We start from the raw sequence: 18,711 nt of genomic DNA, 5'->3' as shown, positions 1-18,711 counted from the left end.
TATTAATATTATCCTTAAATTGCAGAGTAATGCTGAAACGTAACCTTGACGTGGACCAAGGACTAGTTAATGGAGCACTGTGTACAGTTGTTGGCTTTCAAACATACCCATGTGACAACAAAATTCAGTTTTTCAATATTCTCTTTGACAAACTTTCAGAAGTAAAAAGAATAGGACGCTCAACAGCTCGATTCCTTCTTTTCAAAGACATGTATGTACGCAGAGAACAATTTTCTCTAACTCTTGCATACGCAGTCACCATTCATAAATCACAAGGTCTTACCCTGGACAAAGCAATGATAGACATTGGTAACACCATCTTTAAAGAAGGCATGAGCTACGTAGCACTATCACGCTTACGTACACTTGACAGTCTATTTCTAATCAACTTTGATGCAAGTAAAATAAACGCTGATATTACAGGCATTTTAGAATACAATAGACTTTGTTCACTATACACTCCCCATCTAAACACATATTCTGTTCCAAAAAAATTAAAACATTATAAAAGAAAATTAAATCAAACATAAAAGCAACAGGATGCCACTGCAAATCCTCCAAAGAGAGTAAAACAAATTAATACTTCATCAAGTTCCACAAGCAAAAAAGAATCAATTAGGGAAAGTAAACCAGGTACTTCTTCAAAGAAGGAATACAAACTCCAAAAAAAGCAGTCAGATACAGAACTACCTGGTCCATTTAAACTCTCAAATATAGTTGGTGTAAGTTGCTACGCAAATGTAGCAATGAATATTCTATTTCAATTACCACCAATTGTTGAGAACATTTACTTACACAGTACAGACCCATTGTGTTTGCAAATGTTAGTACTTCACAGAAATGCAGCAAACAATCTTGACAACACGTATAGTGTTTATGGAATAAGACAACAATTGGACTACTGTGCTGGAATGGTGAAATTCACTATAAACTCACAGGAAGATCCACAAGAATTTCTAATGTACTTACTATTAGTACTGGAAAACATAAACATACCTATAAATGAAATCTTCCAGATTTCATACATGTGGAAACATACATGTACTCTCTGCAACAATGTGACACACGAACAAATCCCCAATGAACGCTTTGTGCAAATAACAATACCTAATTGTGAATCCGTTCCATTACAGAAACTTGTACAAAATGCAAACCATGGGAGATTATGTTCGACCTGCAATTCAAATCGCTCCACGTTAGTAATACAAACACATAGTAAATACGTAATACTAGTGCTTCTACGTTACAATGCAGATGCTACCAAAAACAACTGCAAGCTGACTGGATTCACGCATGGTCAAATATCACTTGGTAGGAAAACCTTCACAACAATAGGTATAATCTACCATGCAGGAGCCACAACCAATTCAGGGCACTATACTGCATATATAAAAAAGAAATGTGGATGGTTTGAATGTAATGATAGTACCATTACTCTAAAGCAGAGATTGCCAGCAAATCTTACAAATGCTTATTTAATGTTCTTAAAACCAAAATTTGATAACTAAACTGTACTTAAACCTTAAATACACTTGTAGTAAAAAAAATATAAACTGTCACTATATTCCAAAAGCTATCTAACTGGCCAAAGATGCTACAACAACTAATCAGATAAATTAATACCACTCAAATAGAGAAAAAAATAGACAGTTAGAATACGCCAATTGGTATCTAACTGTCTCAAAATTTTGAAATATCCAAACAAATACCTAATATCCTACTGCTCCCAATAGAACAATCCAATGTATAAAGCATTAGCCAGAAACAACAAATACACACTGAAAACAAACAAACTGTTGCATAACAGAAAAAGTATTTTTAATCCAACATGGATTTTTTTTCTCCCACAGACCCAATGATTTTAGCAACAAACACAGAAACTGAGCAAATTCCACAGTACTCTGGTTTGTCATCTACTAAATATGAGGGTCAAAAAAAGAAGAAAATGTAGAGTAGGTCTGCAAACTCTGTACTTTTGAAACAAACAGAGCAAATGCATAGGGTAAGCAGCATAATGGAATGCACCAACAAGAGAAGTAACGTCTGCCGTCAACAATATTACGACACTGTTGCGTTACATAGGAACGCAGAACCAAGTGTCAGAGTAAGGATTGTACTGAGAGCACAACATCACTAAAACGTTTTAAGTACACCAAAGTTTGTCTTATAATTGCACAAGTCGTGCAGTCTACAATAGTACAAGAACATGATGGTTTTTTATTGTACGCAGCAATGGCAAGCACACTAGAATGGTTGGAAGAGAATTTTCCGCATGACGAAATGAGTGACGATAGTAACCTCATTGGTAGGCACTGCAGTGTGAAAAGTAAAACAATTATTATATATTGCTTCATGTATACCTATCACAATTTTTTTTCTTTAACAGAACATACTGCCAATGAAAGTTATGCACCACAAGCGGCACTTATTCCACAACAGCATACGGCCACAGCAACTGAAGGAAATGCTGTAAATAGCTAATTGGACAGCCTGGATGCCAAAATGGAGGAATTGCTGATGAATTTTGACGTCTTAAATGATTTCATACAAGAATATATTTTGGAGAAAATAAAATACCACAGCCCCACCTGCACGTGTACACCTTCCCCATTTCCCAGCCCACTGTCCCGCAAATTCGGTGTCATCAGAGACGTTTCGATGAGACCTCAATCCTTTCCTCTCCTCACGACCAACTTGTACAAATTCCCAATTCCCCTGTATTTGTATCAATTTCTGGTACCCCATCTCTTTCCTAATAGTATCTATGAGTGTGTTGAAGTAAAGGTTGATATGTAAATTGTTGCTGAGTGTATATGTGGCTTTTCTTTTGTTTTTAAAATCCTGTTATGACTCTGCAGGGCACAATACAGGTGGGGATGACCACAAATAAGCAAAATGGAGGCATCCAACAGACACCGCACCTCTGCGGCCTATCCGCAATCACAATGGAGGGATCTGTAAGGCGCCACTACGGGCCGCATGTCCTCATTTTGTGAACCACCTGTAATTAGTTGTATGAGCACACGTTTGTCTGTTGCACAACTTCGCGCATGAGTATCTCTTCCTCTGTGTCCTGATAACACTGCCCCTGTCCAACATATGCGATGAAATGTGTGATGTAGGTCGAGGTGCCCCCCCACATCCTGCGGGTAGCTGTGCACCTGAACATCCCACCTGCTGTACCCTACAAATACCCAGCTTGATTTAAAAATTGTGGGTGTACTTGTGTAGTACTTTTAATAGTCCAGGGATCCCAACGGTGTCCGTAGGACATCTATGCACATGCTCACAACATATTTCGCCCAATAAGCGTCCTGCGGATAGCCGTCCCATTCGAGAACATTGGTGACATCACCATGAGACTGCACCCATGCTGCGCATTGGCCCTTATTTACTAGACACTATCCGGGCCCCTGGACATCGAAAAAAATACTATTTTCTGCAATGTATGCAGTATTACTGTGAAAGTGCACCCTTACAACGGTCGTACAGTCTGCCCTTGTACATCTAACTATTTTTGGAAAAGATTTAGGGCTGCTGTCTGGTTGCAAGTACTCCACAGCAGCCATATAAAAGGCCACACCTCAGAGCTGCTCTGCATTGTATGTTTGGCTTTCCAGAACAGAGCAGCGGTGCACATTGCATTGTGCTGAAATTTCTTTTGGACAAATTCTGTTCCGCTACATGACCTTTGCAACTAATGGCAACCATGGCTGCCGCTACTGCCTCTAACGCAGCAGCACCCAAACCCTCACCCTCACCACTACCTCTTTCCGAAGGGCCTGGACAAGGGAACAGGCGTGGTAATGTAGATAGAGATCAAGAGGAGAACGAGGATAAAGTGGAGCGATTCCCCATTGCCTGTAGCCAGCGTGAGTCGTGGGTGTGGAACCTATTTACCACCATAGGGGACGTGCCCAAATCTGGTGCTAACCAGGTGAGATGCACTGAGTGCAACATAGTACTCAGTCGCGGAAATCTGGCTTATACAGCTACGGCACCAACTCCATGCGGAGGCACCTCAAATCGAACCACAAGGCAGCAGTTTGGAGGCTTGTCCCCTTCGAACAAGGCAGTAGGTTAATTTCCTCTACAGCATCCTCCACATCTGCACCTGCCACCACTAGGGACACTCCAATGGGGCATTAAATACCTAAACCAGCCTTGCAGTCCCATACCTTTCAAAGGTCACTGCATTGTGCGTTTACTGTGACGAGGTACTCTGCAGGGGAGAGCAACTTCGAAGTGCTTTCAAGGCTTCAGTCTGGGAGCATGACAAGGAATGCCCCATACCTAAGTAAGGGCCACCCAACATCTTCCTCTCTCCACTTGTCCTTTTTTATCCCTGTGGTTGGTGCCCTTTCCATATCCTCCATTCCCTTCCTTTCCTTCTGTGTCATGTGTTAGAAGAATAGGAAAAATGCAAAACAAACAGAAAGGGGTAGTGGGGGAGGCTCTTTTCAGAGCCACCTTTCACAGTTCAAAAAGTAGAATTCCAATGAAAAGATGCAGGCCGTCTGCAGCCTATAAACTATGCGGACAGCACGGTAAAAAATGTGAGGCGTGGCTCAGTCACGAACATTGCACACATTCCCAAAAGGAAGTGGTGGCTCTGAAAAGGCTCAAGAGGCTAGGCCTTGGCCACAACCATGACAATGTAATGCAGCCATGCATGGGAATGTGTGCCCACTTACCACAACCCACAAACCTAACACAGCCACCGGCACCACTACCAAACCCCACACCACAATGGGAATATCTTGGTATCATGTGCAATGCACTCACCATCCCCAATTGAGCCTCCCTGCAGTCACCACAGAAGCTAGTCGCCTGAGGAGCTATTCATAAATTGCCAGAGTACTCACAGACCCTGCTCGCACACCACCGTCTTCTTCCACCTAAACAAGTATAATATCATATGAACGGCTGTTCACTCCCCCACCCTTTCCAGCCCCTCTTACACACACCAGATGCCGCAAACCAAGTTTTCCAGCCCATTTTGCCGCTACACTATCCTCTGATACAATACGGCGGCATTTCCCAAAATGTTGACACACATCACGCTTCCCTCCAGCCAATGATCGGGCGCGTCCAATGTTCGCCGACATCACGCCACAATCCAGGCCAATGAAACTTTTGACCGTGGAGCGAACAGGGAAATGGGACCATGGAGCGGAGCCAGATATCACTATTCTTTTTAGACATACATTTCAGCTGTTTTAAAAACAAGTACTGGATGGATTTTCACCAAATTTATAAAAGCCACAGCTCCTGCCGCAAATTTGGTGAAAATCCGTCCAGGGGTTTAGGCTGTAGGCATGTGCAAAGTTTTTGCCCATTCAGTCTATGAAAAGAAAAATGTTTGGAACCCCTGTGACTTTGCCCCCCCTCCACGAAACCTCACCAAATTTCCCCAAATAATTCAGAGTGGGCAAAGCTTTATAAGAATTCGTCCAGAGGGAGCAAAGTTATAAGCCTGCCAAAAAGTGGTCTTCCTATGGGTTGAGCAACTTAACCACAACTACACGGCTGCTACAGCGGGCCGTGTAATATACATATATATATTATAGTGTGGCGACCGCTGCACTATAGTTAAGGTGAGTGTCAAGTTCCATAGGAAACCCAAAAAATGAATTGCTAATAACTTTTGACTCGGATGTGGCTGAAAATTTACAAACAAAAGTGCTCTTGTGTGCCCCCCACAGACTTGAAATATCAGGAAAGACCTGTTAAAAAATAAAACATTATCAAGAAAAAAAAAACACTGTTTTGGCCTACTCCCCAATCATTTTCCCAAAAGAAAAGTCAGATTTGTGCTCAAACACACAGCCAAATCTGCTGGATGGTATTGTACTAGGTACGAAACAACTTGGGCATGAAGCATTGACTCGATTTCCAAGGGGTTGTGGGGTGGGGTTATTGTGTTTTTAAAATACACTTGAAATTCAGCTGATGTGGGAAGTGATGATCATCTTAACTCAGCATCCCCCCGTTGATGGCCCCCAGGATGTAATGATGTTTTATTTATATAGCGCTTATGTCTAAGCGCTTTACACAGAACAAATATACATACAATATAACCCAACCCGAGTTGGTAGCCATTCATCGACATTGGAAGGATCACAGGTTGAGTAATCCTTGCCGGGATTGAAATCTGCGACCTGCAGATCACACACAGATCACAGCAGCGAGCACTCAAGCCACTGGGCTATCTTGCTGGCTTTTAATTATTAAATGTTTGTGCGCATGGGATTTGTAACCGGGTGGACATCGAGTTAAAATTATCATTACTTCCCACATCTGCTGCATTTCAAGAGTTTTGTTGCATTAAATCTGATCACCTTAACTGTCTCTTGACTAAAGATTTTTTCTGTCAATTTAAAGGGTTTTGTTATACCATAGTTTATTCAAGGGCCAATACTCTGTACTTGTTTCACCAATACATTTGGTTGGGATGCACTTACAGCGTCCCAGCCAGGCGAAAAGGTTTAGGCTGAGAAAAACCTAGTAGTACGTGCCACAGGGTCAGCAGGTTGAGTTGTGCACGGCAGAAGGCACATGTATCACATGTAGTTAGTTTTGACACATAATCGATACCCACATATAGAAACACAGAAAGAGCAATAAATATATTAATGTTGTGGTTTCAGAGGTTATAGATTGTTATAGGACCTGTGTTTAGAAGTAGTACACAAAGTGATGCTCTCCAGTAAGGTGCAAGGAGAGAGCTTGAGTTGGTGGAAGATGGAGTCAGAAAGGTATTGTGGTAAGACCCAGGTCAGCTTGCCAACATGGCAGCAAAGCTGCCATGTTGTATTTTAAGTCCTAGTACAAAATTACCAGAATGAAAGCACTGATGTGGAGCTGCATCTCTGTTCAGCTCAGTCCCAGAAAAATCCCTTTTCCGTCCACCATGAGAGAAGCTGAGGTCAGAAGCACCTGCGGCGCACAGATAAACTCTAATTGTATCCAGCTGCAGAGCCGCAAATCAGTGGGACCAGAATGTTAGCTGTGGGGAGGGCATGTAGGGATGTGCCCTTTCAAGGACAAATTCATAAATATTGGGCACGAGTTTTTGTGATGCCAATGGGCCAGGTGAAGATTTAGGGCCCGATTCATAGAATCTGGTGCACAAAAGGTGCAAGCGCCGTACGCCGAGAAGGAGCGTGCACCAGCCGTGGCAGAAAGAAATAATTGCGCGGAACGCGTATTCATGGATTTCCAGAGGCATCAGTAGCCATGGCGCAAGGAACAGCAATCTGCACCAGTAAAGCCCCCAACATGCCCCCATGCGCAGTAAAAATTAAGTGAAATGCCTAACACGGTGCACGCCTGCGCGGCATCCCTGGGCAAGTATACAGCCCCCTAGCGAAATCGCGTGAAAATACTGCGTGATCCCTGGCCACATCCCAGCCAAATTGTGTGAAAACTAAGCAACATCCCTGGCTGCACCCCAACCTAATCACGCGAAAATACCTTGCAATCCTGGCCGCACCACAGCCAAATCACAAGAAAACCCAGCGCGATCCCTGGCCACACCCCCATGGAATCACGCAAAAACACCATGCAATCCCCGGCCGCACCCCAGGACCTGCACAAACCCCGGCCATACCCAAGCGTAATTGTGTGAAAACACCTCGCAATCCCTGGCCACACCCCAGCCAAATCGTGTGACAACTCTGCATGATCCCTGACCGCACCCCAGCGTAATCACGCAAAAACCCCTGCAATACCTGGCAGCACCCCTTCCAAATTATGTGAAAACACTGCGCAATCCCCGGCTGCACCTCAGTGCAATCGCTCAAAAACACCTCACAATCCATAGCAAGCAGACCTCTCCTGACAGGACACCCACACCCCAGCCTCCATCACCCGTGATGCCACCCTACAGGCAGACCCTCCACATGGGACACTCCCAGCCCAAGCTCCCATCACCCGTCACCCCACCCTGCAGGCAGCCCACTCCACATGGGACACCCCCATCCCCTGTGACGTAACCCTGCAGGCAGCCCCCTCCACATGTGCTGAACCACCTCTCCCTGTGCAGCACTCCCATTGGTTGCTGAATGTTTTCTTGCATCCAATCAGGGACCGACAGGCTTTAGCCAGCCCTCTAAGCAAGGCCCACTGCCTGGAACTGGGTTCTTTCATCTGCTTTTCACTGAGAGTGAGGTCCTGTTTCCACCCTACTGGCTATCTGTTGTTTTCCTGCACATGTGGAGTTTGTGCCTGGCTGCTGACCATTCCATTAGGTAGGTGCACTTTCTGTGCATTACTGCACCTCCAGGGGAACTACTGAACCTGAAAAATCGAAATTTGAAAACGCCTATTGCGAGCTTTATAAATGCAAATGAATTTAAAAAAAATTATGGGACGGTTTATGTGACACACAGGCGATTGGATGTCTAGTTTGGCATGGTGGTAGTGGCATAGTCCCTCAACCATGTGTTTCCTTTGGAAACCCAAAATGAAATTAGCATTAGTTCTAAGGGATGCACACAATGTAGCACTTCCAAGGACACATTTTCAGGGTGGTTTGGTGGGCACAGATGATTGGCCCTTTGTCATCTTTGAATGGCACCTGGAATGTGCCAGGTCTGTGTGCACTCCAAAGGGGTTGATTTTAGGTGAAAAATGTAGCCAAAAGCTGGTCACGGGCAGCCTCGCCATGTGCCCTGAACTGGACCTTCCAGCCCTTTAAGATGAGATAGCAATACCCTTGAGATAGATGGGGATGCAGCATTTTATTCAAACATCAATAATCGAAACAACTCAGGAAGTTGGCAAAAGGATAACTGTTTTAATATCAATTATATCAAAGTACAACAGACATCAGCAGACGTCTCTCATCACGATCTCAAAGCATTCCATAAAAAGTCACACGATGCATGCTCGTTTGGGCAGTTAACTAAAGTGATAGGCTTCTAAACATCAGGTGGGGCAACTAAGCACTTCCCTAAAATATGTCACTATGAACGTCACCTAATATACAACGTCTAATTGGCTACACAACTGTTGGACCCTTGATCACACGGTCCACTACCATTGGTTACTTTCTAACCTCCGTCAGTACCCTCCCAACCTACATGAGCAGCACGCAGGCAGAGCGTCCAGGGGCAGATAAGCTAGTCTTAACCATAGCTTCCCACCAATTAACATAACCATCCATCATTACCTCAGTGTTCTGCTGTCAATTTGGGCTTTGAGCTCGTCCTTGTAAATCTTCCTTGCTAAAAGAATTTAGGGGAGGCACACTCTGCCCTCGTGAGTAGGTGTGACCATCATAAAGACTAAAGACCACGAAATTGAGCTTTCAGTGTATTAAAATGCTATTTTCTAATTAGACCTCAGATGTCTTCTTGTTTTCATCCATGCCTTCTGAACAGAAAGCTTTGTTCTTTCACACGATTTGTATCCAATGTCAGTCTGATATGGCCTTGGCTTCTTGGCTCATCCAACCTCGCCTTTCTGAGTTTTTGCCTGTAATTTACTTGTTTTTCTGACTATGACAAAAATGAAAAAAACGACCTTCCTTCTTTTGCTGAGCACTGCTATCGTACATAGTGGGAACATCCATCTTCTACTGACTCCAATACATATATATGTACATGTTGGCGCATGCCACAATCTATTTACTATGAAGCTAGCCTCAATAATACTTCATCTGCTTGCGTTTCTTTGCATATTGCATATTTACACGTATTTTTGTAGCATACGTTTCTGCATCTTGATCCCAAGATGTCATTCATCTTGATACTTTCTTGATGCCTTATAGAAATTGGCTACAGCCTCTGGTTTCTACATCTCTTCTCTGTATACATCAGCTTTGCATTTGTATGACGTCATTATTTCTCTTAGTTTCTTCAATTTGTCCTGCTTTTTTCTGGACTATCACTTGGACGGCCATCATACTGTCTCATATGCTGGTATGGTTGTCTCAATGGGAACCTTGCTTCCAGGATTCTCCTTGGTATCTGTAATTCAAATGCTTTTGTACTTGTTTCATATTCTGTTTTCCAGCAGATAAGCAATAGGGGCGAAGTGGTTGAGGTGGGGGTACTTAGCTCCTTCTCTACACTCCCACTCTCCTATCGGGTCTTCACATCTAGACACCCTTGGCTGAAGCAATGTTTCTTTGATATCCATATGTTTATCCATATGTATGCTCATGGTCCAAGTCATGAGCATACACTGCCCGCTAGGACTACAATAGAACCATCTTCCCATATATTCCTTATGTTTTTTTGGATACAGAAACTTCGTTCCCTCAGGTGCAAGGATACTGACCTTCAAAAAGTCTCTGATCTCTTCATTTGTTAGATCTCTGGCCTTCCATCCTGATTCAACATCGATCATGATCTTCATCTCTATAGCTTTCTTTGCTGTCTTCTTGCATTGTGTGATTATTCTCTTGATCACACAGAATCCCAACAATACTAACACGATCAGGGCTCCAAGGAACTTGAACATGTCTGCCATCCATTGTGGAACCCAAGAAAAAAGTGCTCCAAACCAGCTGTCATCAGCAATATATTCTACTTCGTATGTCATTTGGACGTGTAGCTTTGTTAGCATTTCTATGGCCTCAGGCAAAGTGCCATTCTCATCATCGTGAGAAGGTATGAATGTGCAACATGATTCCCCGATTTTTGTACAAACACCTTCATCCATTGCTGTGACCATGATCAAGACCTATATGTTCTGAAGAGTCATCAGGCATATGGCTCTCATCTCTGGTTATCTGTAACCATTTAGTATTTGCTCCAACCTGGATTCTCGGCATGAACATGAACGTGAATATGGAAGACATCTGGCTAAATAATCTGTGTTCATACGGGATAGAGTCAAAGGCTTCTATTGATTTGGCAGAAAAGTAATTCTCTCTCTTCATTCGATGAACCAGTTCCAAAGATCTCTTCTTTCTTAGATGAGCATCTGCTTTTGGGAAACTGGCAATGTTCAAATCACTTTTAGGAATCACCAACGCAGGAACCTGAACATTCACCAGTGTACATTTTCCTCTCATTTCTTTGGGCAATCTCATATATGCTTTTGATCCGCAAGCCCAATAATGATCCATAACCACTGCTGTCCCAAGATTCATCTTTGGTGCATCAAAGATCCGACTGCAGTTCCCATTCTCTCCAAATTTTCTTGTGCCATTATTTCTGAAGCACAATTTTTACGACTGCATTATCTGCAAGGGTTCTCTTCTGTCTTCGACCCAGGTCAATAGTTTAGCAAGCTTCAGCTATAACGGTTTGCACCCCACCTGGGCATTCCGAACAGTTGATTCAGGGTGATCACATATTATCCAGGCTCTACAGATAACCACTCCTTCTTCCCATCCATCTGTTGATAACAGTGATCCCCAAATTTGCATCTTGCCTCTGTTTTTCCAGTGTCGGATGTCTTCTGCAGTTTATCCTGGACTTTCAAGTCTTTTGTTTTCTTCCCATTTGATTCCAGCTCCTTTCACTCCAGGTTTTTCATATCTGATCACGTGATTCTTGGTATGAGTGCTGTTTCTTGTCTTTGTATCCTGTACATAATCATCTTCATCTGGATCTTTCCATTCAGTTGCCCATTTTAGATAGGCATCTTGACCCATGAACTGGCCTCTTGTACAGCAAAGTGCTATGTGTGATAGACAATGTGCTTTCTGGACGTCTATCTCAATAGCTATGAAGATTTTAGACATCCCCATGCTATAAGGCAGAAGTGTGCATACATGTTAAGCTGGGTATCTCGTGAGTGAAGCGTACCTGAAGACTTGGAAGAAGATCTTGACGTGGCAGCCAGACTGACGATGAGCGTATGACGCGAGGAACCGGCCTCTCCGCCACCCAAGTTTTAAACAGGGTGGAAGATGGACCGACTCCCAACGCCACGGGACGCGCTCTCCTGATTTGCGTGGCGTCAGGATAGTGCAAGCACTGACAGGAGAGGCAGATGTAGTAAGTCCAAAGACTGCGAAGTCCGAAGTTGGTGGTAGAGTCCAAATTCCGCAAACACTGGAGGAACAGGGATCGCAGGCAGATGGTAGATCCGACTGACAGCAGCTGGGTGACTCAATGCTTCAAAGGAAACAGGCGATGACTCAGGCAGAGTGTGGGAACCTGACCCCCAGAACAGGACTGGGAACCCAACCCAGGAACTGAACTGGGAAACCAAACCAGGAACAGGACTGGGAAACCAACCCCGGAACAGGACTGGAAAGCCAACCCAAGAACAGGACTGGAAAGGACTGAGAAGGGGAACCCAGGGAAAACTAAACAGAACCCCAGGGAGAACTCAGAAGCCCAACAGGATCCCCAAGATCCCCAAGGGAGAAGGACCAGAAAAGCTGCAGGGGCAGGAACCCAGGGAAGCATGCAGGCTGAAGCTGGAGACTGAGCAGAGCCAGAACAGGTAAGTAGCGTAACGAGCGTAACCACGATCAGGGCAAACCGCGTTGAGACGCGACTTGCTCCTGATCGAGGCTCGCTTTATAGGATGGCCGGCACCCAAGAGAGGCTTGAAACGCAAGCCGCCTCGTTACTGGGTGCCGGCACATCCAAAGCAAGGCTCGGAAAGCGAGCCCTTGCTGAGGAGAGAGCCCAATCAACTGCGCATGCGCGGAATCGAGACCATGGTCTCCCGCGCATGCGCAGAGGACTCCCGACGGGAACCCCAGAAGCTCTCCCCATGGCGGATCCCCGCAAGCGGAAGCGCGGGTAGATCCGCCAAGAGGGAGGAGAGCGAGTCGGAGCAGAGGACCCCGGTCTCCAGGTAAGTGGCGTGACAATACAAAGCACTCCTCCTTCGAGGTCGTTCTTCCCACTTCTTTCATATGCTGGTACCAAATGTTGTTCCCCAAGTGTGCTGTATTGTCCAGGTAATCATTTAGCTCATGATCGTCTTCCCTAGCATTTCTTTTAGGTCTCCTCCTTTTCACATGAGCTTTTACAATCATCTCATGAAGTATATCAGCATAGGTTCTTCTTACTGGACAAATCATAGAACTATTTGTCAGTGAACAAGGTGCATCTATATGTGCTACCTGAGTAGGAGAAAGTTCTAGAAGTTTCATCCTCTCGGCATGATCCATAGGCATAAAAATGTCTCAGAAAAATCTCCATGTGTGACTTCCTTCTAGAAACTAACCTTGGTTCACTCATCACAGGACCAGGTGCCTTTGTGTGTATCACTAGGGTAGGAACAATCACATAGGGTATCGGCTGCCTTGTAATTGCCACATCTGTATCGTCTTTTCTTGCACAGGAGGATACACAGGAATTTTCACTTTAATTATGTATACATAATATGATGTTAGTACTGTGAGTGAGAGCAGTATTATTATGAACAGAATGCAGGTGTAAATTGTGTATAAACATGACCATTTGACTCTATGCCTGTAACTAAGCTCTTGCAAGTAACAGCGCCTCAATGCCCATGGGTTACTTGTGCGCTATATACATTTAAATAAATAAATAAATAAATTTAAAGCAACAGCCTTCAATACATTGTGAACGTCTGTCATGATCTTCTATGATGAAGTTGCTACTGATGCTGCCCATTTTATGTTTAAGGAAGGAAAAAAGTAATTTTAATAGGGCGACATCATGCACTTTTCTAAAATCTGTGGAACCGGCTCAAAAAAGCACCTCGATCAGTTTTAGTAGGCTGACTAAACTATAACGTACTCAAAATCCCAATAAATGCCACGACTTGGCCTCCAACCGGATACCATGAGGATTTTCTTTCAGCATGAAACAAAAGTTCCTTATTTGGAAAATCTTTCTTGATTCTTTTCCTTGGAATTTTTCACTCTGTCCTCAAGGATCTTCCGGAATATCCATTCACTTCTTTGATTATGTCTTTCAATATTTCATTGAGAGCTGAATCGTTTCTCAGATCTCTCAAAAAAGTTCAGACATTGGTTTGTCTTCCAAAAAGATATGGGCATTCCTCTATTAGATAAAGAAACACTGTACTGGCTAATCTATAAGCATTATCGGGTGACAGGGGCATTTATATTTTTCACTCTGAACTCAGGAAGTTGAAGGATCTGCTTAATTATAGCTATGAGCACCCTTCTCACAATGGGGCCATTTTTTGGATCTTTCAAGAACAAGTGAACATTGGTAGTTCTCCCCACTAGTGCAGGGTAAGCGCGTAAGATGAACAGAAAGACTGCAAAAATGATCTGGAAATCGTTGTCTTTAGGGACCACCATAGGCACCCTAGAAAGGAATTTCAGCAAGACAGGAATAGGGGACCTCTTCCCTCTTCCCTAAGAGGAAAAAGAAACTCATATTTTGGCATATCCCTTTTCTCATTCAAGGCTTAAGTGTGCCTCAGTCCAATGTCAACAAGTTGATGTGGCTCGAGAACAATTATGTTTCCCTTTACTCTCTTTGTGACTGAAAAGATTGTCCTGAAATAAGCCACAGTCCAATGTACTCCTTATTTTTACTTGGAAGCACCTTCTGCATCCTTCTTCCTCGTCATAGACTTAGTCTGCATGTGCTGTGGTTCTTCCTGATGCTCTCTTCGGTTGGGGGTGAGGGTGATGCGGGCTCTACAGTGTGAATATTTACATCTCTGAGGAAAATCCAAGCTTGTCTGCCCTGCACTTTGACTGCAGATGGCGTGACATCTTCCACAATGACAGGGGCATTGAAACGTGGTTCGTGCCACTTACTAGTGAAATTGCGAATTAGAACCGCATCTCCAGGAAACAGTTTAGGAAGACACAATTGATCTGCTCCTGTTGCTGTAGCATCTCCTTCTGTGTTCTGCGTTGTCCTGCACCACTTTCGCTTGAGCTAAGCTGAAATGACAGAGATACTTGAAGTCATACATGTAAGAAACCCATGTAACACCTTTCCTAACATTTCTGTTTTTGGCTGGGCATCACTTCTAGTTCTAGATGAAGGCTGGAGGGGTGTCCTCACCCGCCTCCTTGTCACTGTTTCATGAGGGATACAATGGCGGTCTGACCCTTGCTGGTTTCTTAATGCATATAATGCCAGTGGTAGACAATGCAACCATCCTTTTTTCAGGGTCAATTTCAATTCAGCTAACCTCTCTTTAAACAGGCCATTGAGTCTCTCACAGACACCATTCGCGTGCGGGTGATATGCCGATAAAATCTTTTGCCTTATACTAAGCAACAAGCTTATTTGTTCAAAAACTTCATTAACAAAATGAGGGCCATTATCTGATCTCAATACTTCACATATTCCCCATCTACTAAAAACTTCTCACACTAGAAATTTGGCTGCACAGGTGGCGTCTGGGTGTGTAAACAGTCCAGCTTCGATACACCTTGAAGAGGGACTTACTACCACTATCATATATCTGTATCCATTACAGACTTGCAGCATGTCAACATAGTCGATGTGAAAATGCTGAAAGGGACCCATAAGTCTCGGAATGACTCCTCTAATAGTGTGCAATGTGTGCCCAGCAGTGAACCTTTGACATATGATACAATTTACTACGTAAAATGCAACGTGTTCTACTATATTTGGAACAAACCAATCCTCTGCTGTTGTTGCAGTGAGGCTCTCTCTAGTTGTATGCACAGGGTAGTGTAGCTGTTCCAACGCTACCTTTAATAAGGCTACAGGCATCACTGGTTTACCAGTGCTGTCTTGTCGCCACAATGCATCAGAGGGGTTTTTTCTCTTGGGGCGCTTCCCCTTGGAGTTCCACCAATTGAGTTCTGGACAGATTGTTATAACAATTTGGCACACTCATCATCACCACCATACTTTCATTCACATCAGGCATATCAAAAGACATAATTATTTCTGTATATGCAATGCATTTAGCTTCCTCATCTGCTTTTTGATTCCCACATGAAATTAAATCTACTGTTATAGTGTGAGCTGTGCATTTTACGACTGCAATGGTTACTGGGGGTTATGGTGCTCTAATGAGTCTGTCCAATAAGGCTGCGTGCTTCACTGGTGTGCTGTCTGCTCGGAGGCAGCCCCTCCTTTTCCAACATGCCAATCCTGTGTGCACTTTTGACGTCACATATGCAGAGTCTCTGTACACTGTTACTTCCCGGCCTGCATGATTCTCAAGCGCAACAATCAGCACTACTAACTCTGCTGCTTGTGCCGAAAAATGACACTGTAGCCGTGCACTTGACACTACTTGAAACTCTTCATTGTCCTGTGCTTTATAACAGCGGCACCTGTATATCTCTGTTCATCATTTTGATCGATTCTAAATGAACTGTCAATAAAGAGAATCTCTCTAGCTGCCAATGCATTTCCTTTCCCCTTGGGAGCTCGTCATAGAACTCTTCATACTTCGAACAATCATGTGCATTCTCACCATCTGCCAGAGGTTCAGCTACAAACATGGCAGGATTCACTATTCTGCATCTAAATATTTCGATTGCTGGATTCGATATAACCACCTCATAGGCAGAAGCTCTTTGAGATGTCAACGCACCTTTAGGTTTTTCCAGAATGCAAACAATGCATGCTCAACAAATAACGTTATAGAACATCCCATCACTATGCTGGCAGCCTTCTCAATGGTGAAGGCTGCGGCTGCCAAAGATTGTTCACACGGGAAGTGACCACTCATTACTGGGTCTAAAATCCCACTTTTACACACATATTGGCTGATACCCTAATGTAGTTCTCCGCTTGAGTACAGCTGTCATAACAGTGCCATTTGTGTGCAAAAACAAGAAGAATTCCTCTGCATAATTAGGAATCCCTAGAACTGGAGCTGTACAAATTGCTTTCTTCAATTCATCAAACCCTTCTTCCATTACCTCGTTCCAAAAAAGTTTTTCCTGATTTACCAGTGCTTTTTTCAGACCTTGCAATAAGGGCCTTATGTATGAACTATAGTCAAAGACGCATGAACTCACATAATTACATAGTCCTAAAAATATCTGCATGTGTTTTACTGTGACTGGCTTTACTGTCTTTAATATACCCTCAGCCCTCTCTGGAGTAACTGTCCTATGTACAGCACTTCCTCCTGTAACTTCTCCTGTAACTTCTCCTTGTCCACTTTATATCCTTTGTCTGCAAGAATAATCATCAACTGAACTGAATCGCATCTGCACTTATCGGACCTGTTGTACTACAGACCAATATGATGTGATATGATATGATATGGCATTTGTAACGCGCGTATACACAAGTGTTTCAAGGCGCGACGAGGCGGGGGGAACAAAGGGAGACAGACAACGATCCTACTAGGCCAGGTGTCATTCAGATCGCGCAAGTGCAAGGGTAGGGGGACTGGGAAAAAATGCAAGGGAAGGGGAGAGGGGAAAGTGCAGTACATGGTTAGTAGAATACAAGATAAATAATAAGGCCAGCTGGTGGCAAGTGCAAGGAAAGTGCGGTACATGGTCAATAGAATACAAGATAAATAATAGGGCCAGCTGGTGGCAAGTGCAAAGGTAAGTGCCGGGTGAAGGGGCTGTAGGATATAGAGACAGTCCCGTAGTGCATGTGGGCAGTGCAAGGAAGAGTGGCTGGGCCAGGACATGAGATCGGTGAGTGGCCCAGTTGCAGATTTAGTGCAGGTTCAGTGATTTTAGCAGGAGAGAGAGGGAGAGAAAGCGGAGGCAAAGAGGAAGGTTTTGAGGTGCTTCCGGAACCGGAGATGGTTCTCCTCAAGTTTCAGGGAGGCAGGAAGGCTATTCCAGAGGGAGGCCCCTGCTGCGGCGAGAGATCTACCACCAGCTCGTTGCTTGGAGAAGCGGCTGACCCTGAGGTAGTGGGAGGTGGATGAGCGAAGGGCTCGAGAAGGAAGATATTTAGGAAGAGAGAGTTGCAGGTATTTTGGCCCAAGGCCCCAGAAGGCCTTGTGGACAATGCAGAGGGTTTTGAACTTAGTGTAGTGATTTCAGTCCTGGAGAGATACGGTCCCTGGGCTTGAGGCCAAGGACAAGTCTCGCAGCCCTGTTCTGGATGAGTTGCAAAGGGTGGAGGGTAGAGGCAGGAAGATTCAGATAGAGGCTGTTACAGTAGTCCAGCCTAGAGAGAACCAGAGCTCTAGAGACAATGAGCTTCTGGGGGAAGGAGAGAAAAGGAAGGATACCTCTGAGGAGGTGTAGCTGGTAGTGTGACTTCTTAGAGATGTCAGAGATGTGAGGAGAGAAGGAGAGTGTGGAGTCGAAGATGACCCTGAGGTTTTTTGCCGTGCAGGTAGGAGCAGGAAGAGGGCCAAGGGAGGCCGGCCAGAGAGCTGCAGGGAAGGAGGGAGTGGGTGTGCCAATAAGTAGAATCTCAGTCTTACTGGCATTAAGGCAGAGGTCTTTGGCGGCGCACCATTCCTGGATAGCAGAAAGACAGTCAGAGATGAGGGAAGTGGAAGAGAAGGCCGAGGGTAGCCTGACAATGAGTTGGGTATCATCCGCGTAGCACTGAAAGTTGGGACAGAGAGCGGCTATGCAGTGAGCAAGAAGTGCCAGATACTGGTTGAACAGCCAGGGGGAGAGGTTAGATCCCTGGGGGACACCACAGGTAGAGAAAAAGATGTCAGAGAGGAAGGAACCCAGTTGGACCTGGGAGGGTCGATTGGAGAGGAAGGAGGACAGCCACGCCAGAGCTTGATCAGTGATACCCAGGTTATCACAGAGACGGTTGAGCAGGATGGTGTGGTTAACAGTGTCAAAGGCAGAAGAGAGGTCGAGCAAGATGAGAACACAAGGGGTGTTAGAGTCAAGGTTTGAGAGCA

This window comes from Ambystoma mexicanum, chromosome 2p (genome assembly GCF_040938575.1).
Source record: "Ambystoma mexicanum isolate Mex_15411 chromosome 2p, UKY_AmexF1_1, whole genome shotgun sequence".
Taxonomy (NCBI): domain Eukaryota; kingdom Metazoa; phylum Chordata; class Amphibia; order Caudata; family Ambystomatidae; genus Ambystoma; species Ambystoma mexicanum.
The sequence above is the reverse complement of the archived record's forward strand: the minus strand, read 5'-3'. Positions refer to the sequence as shown.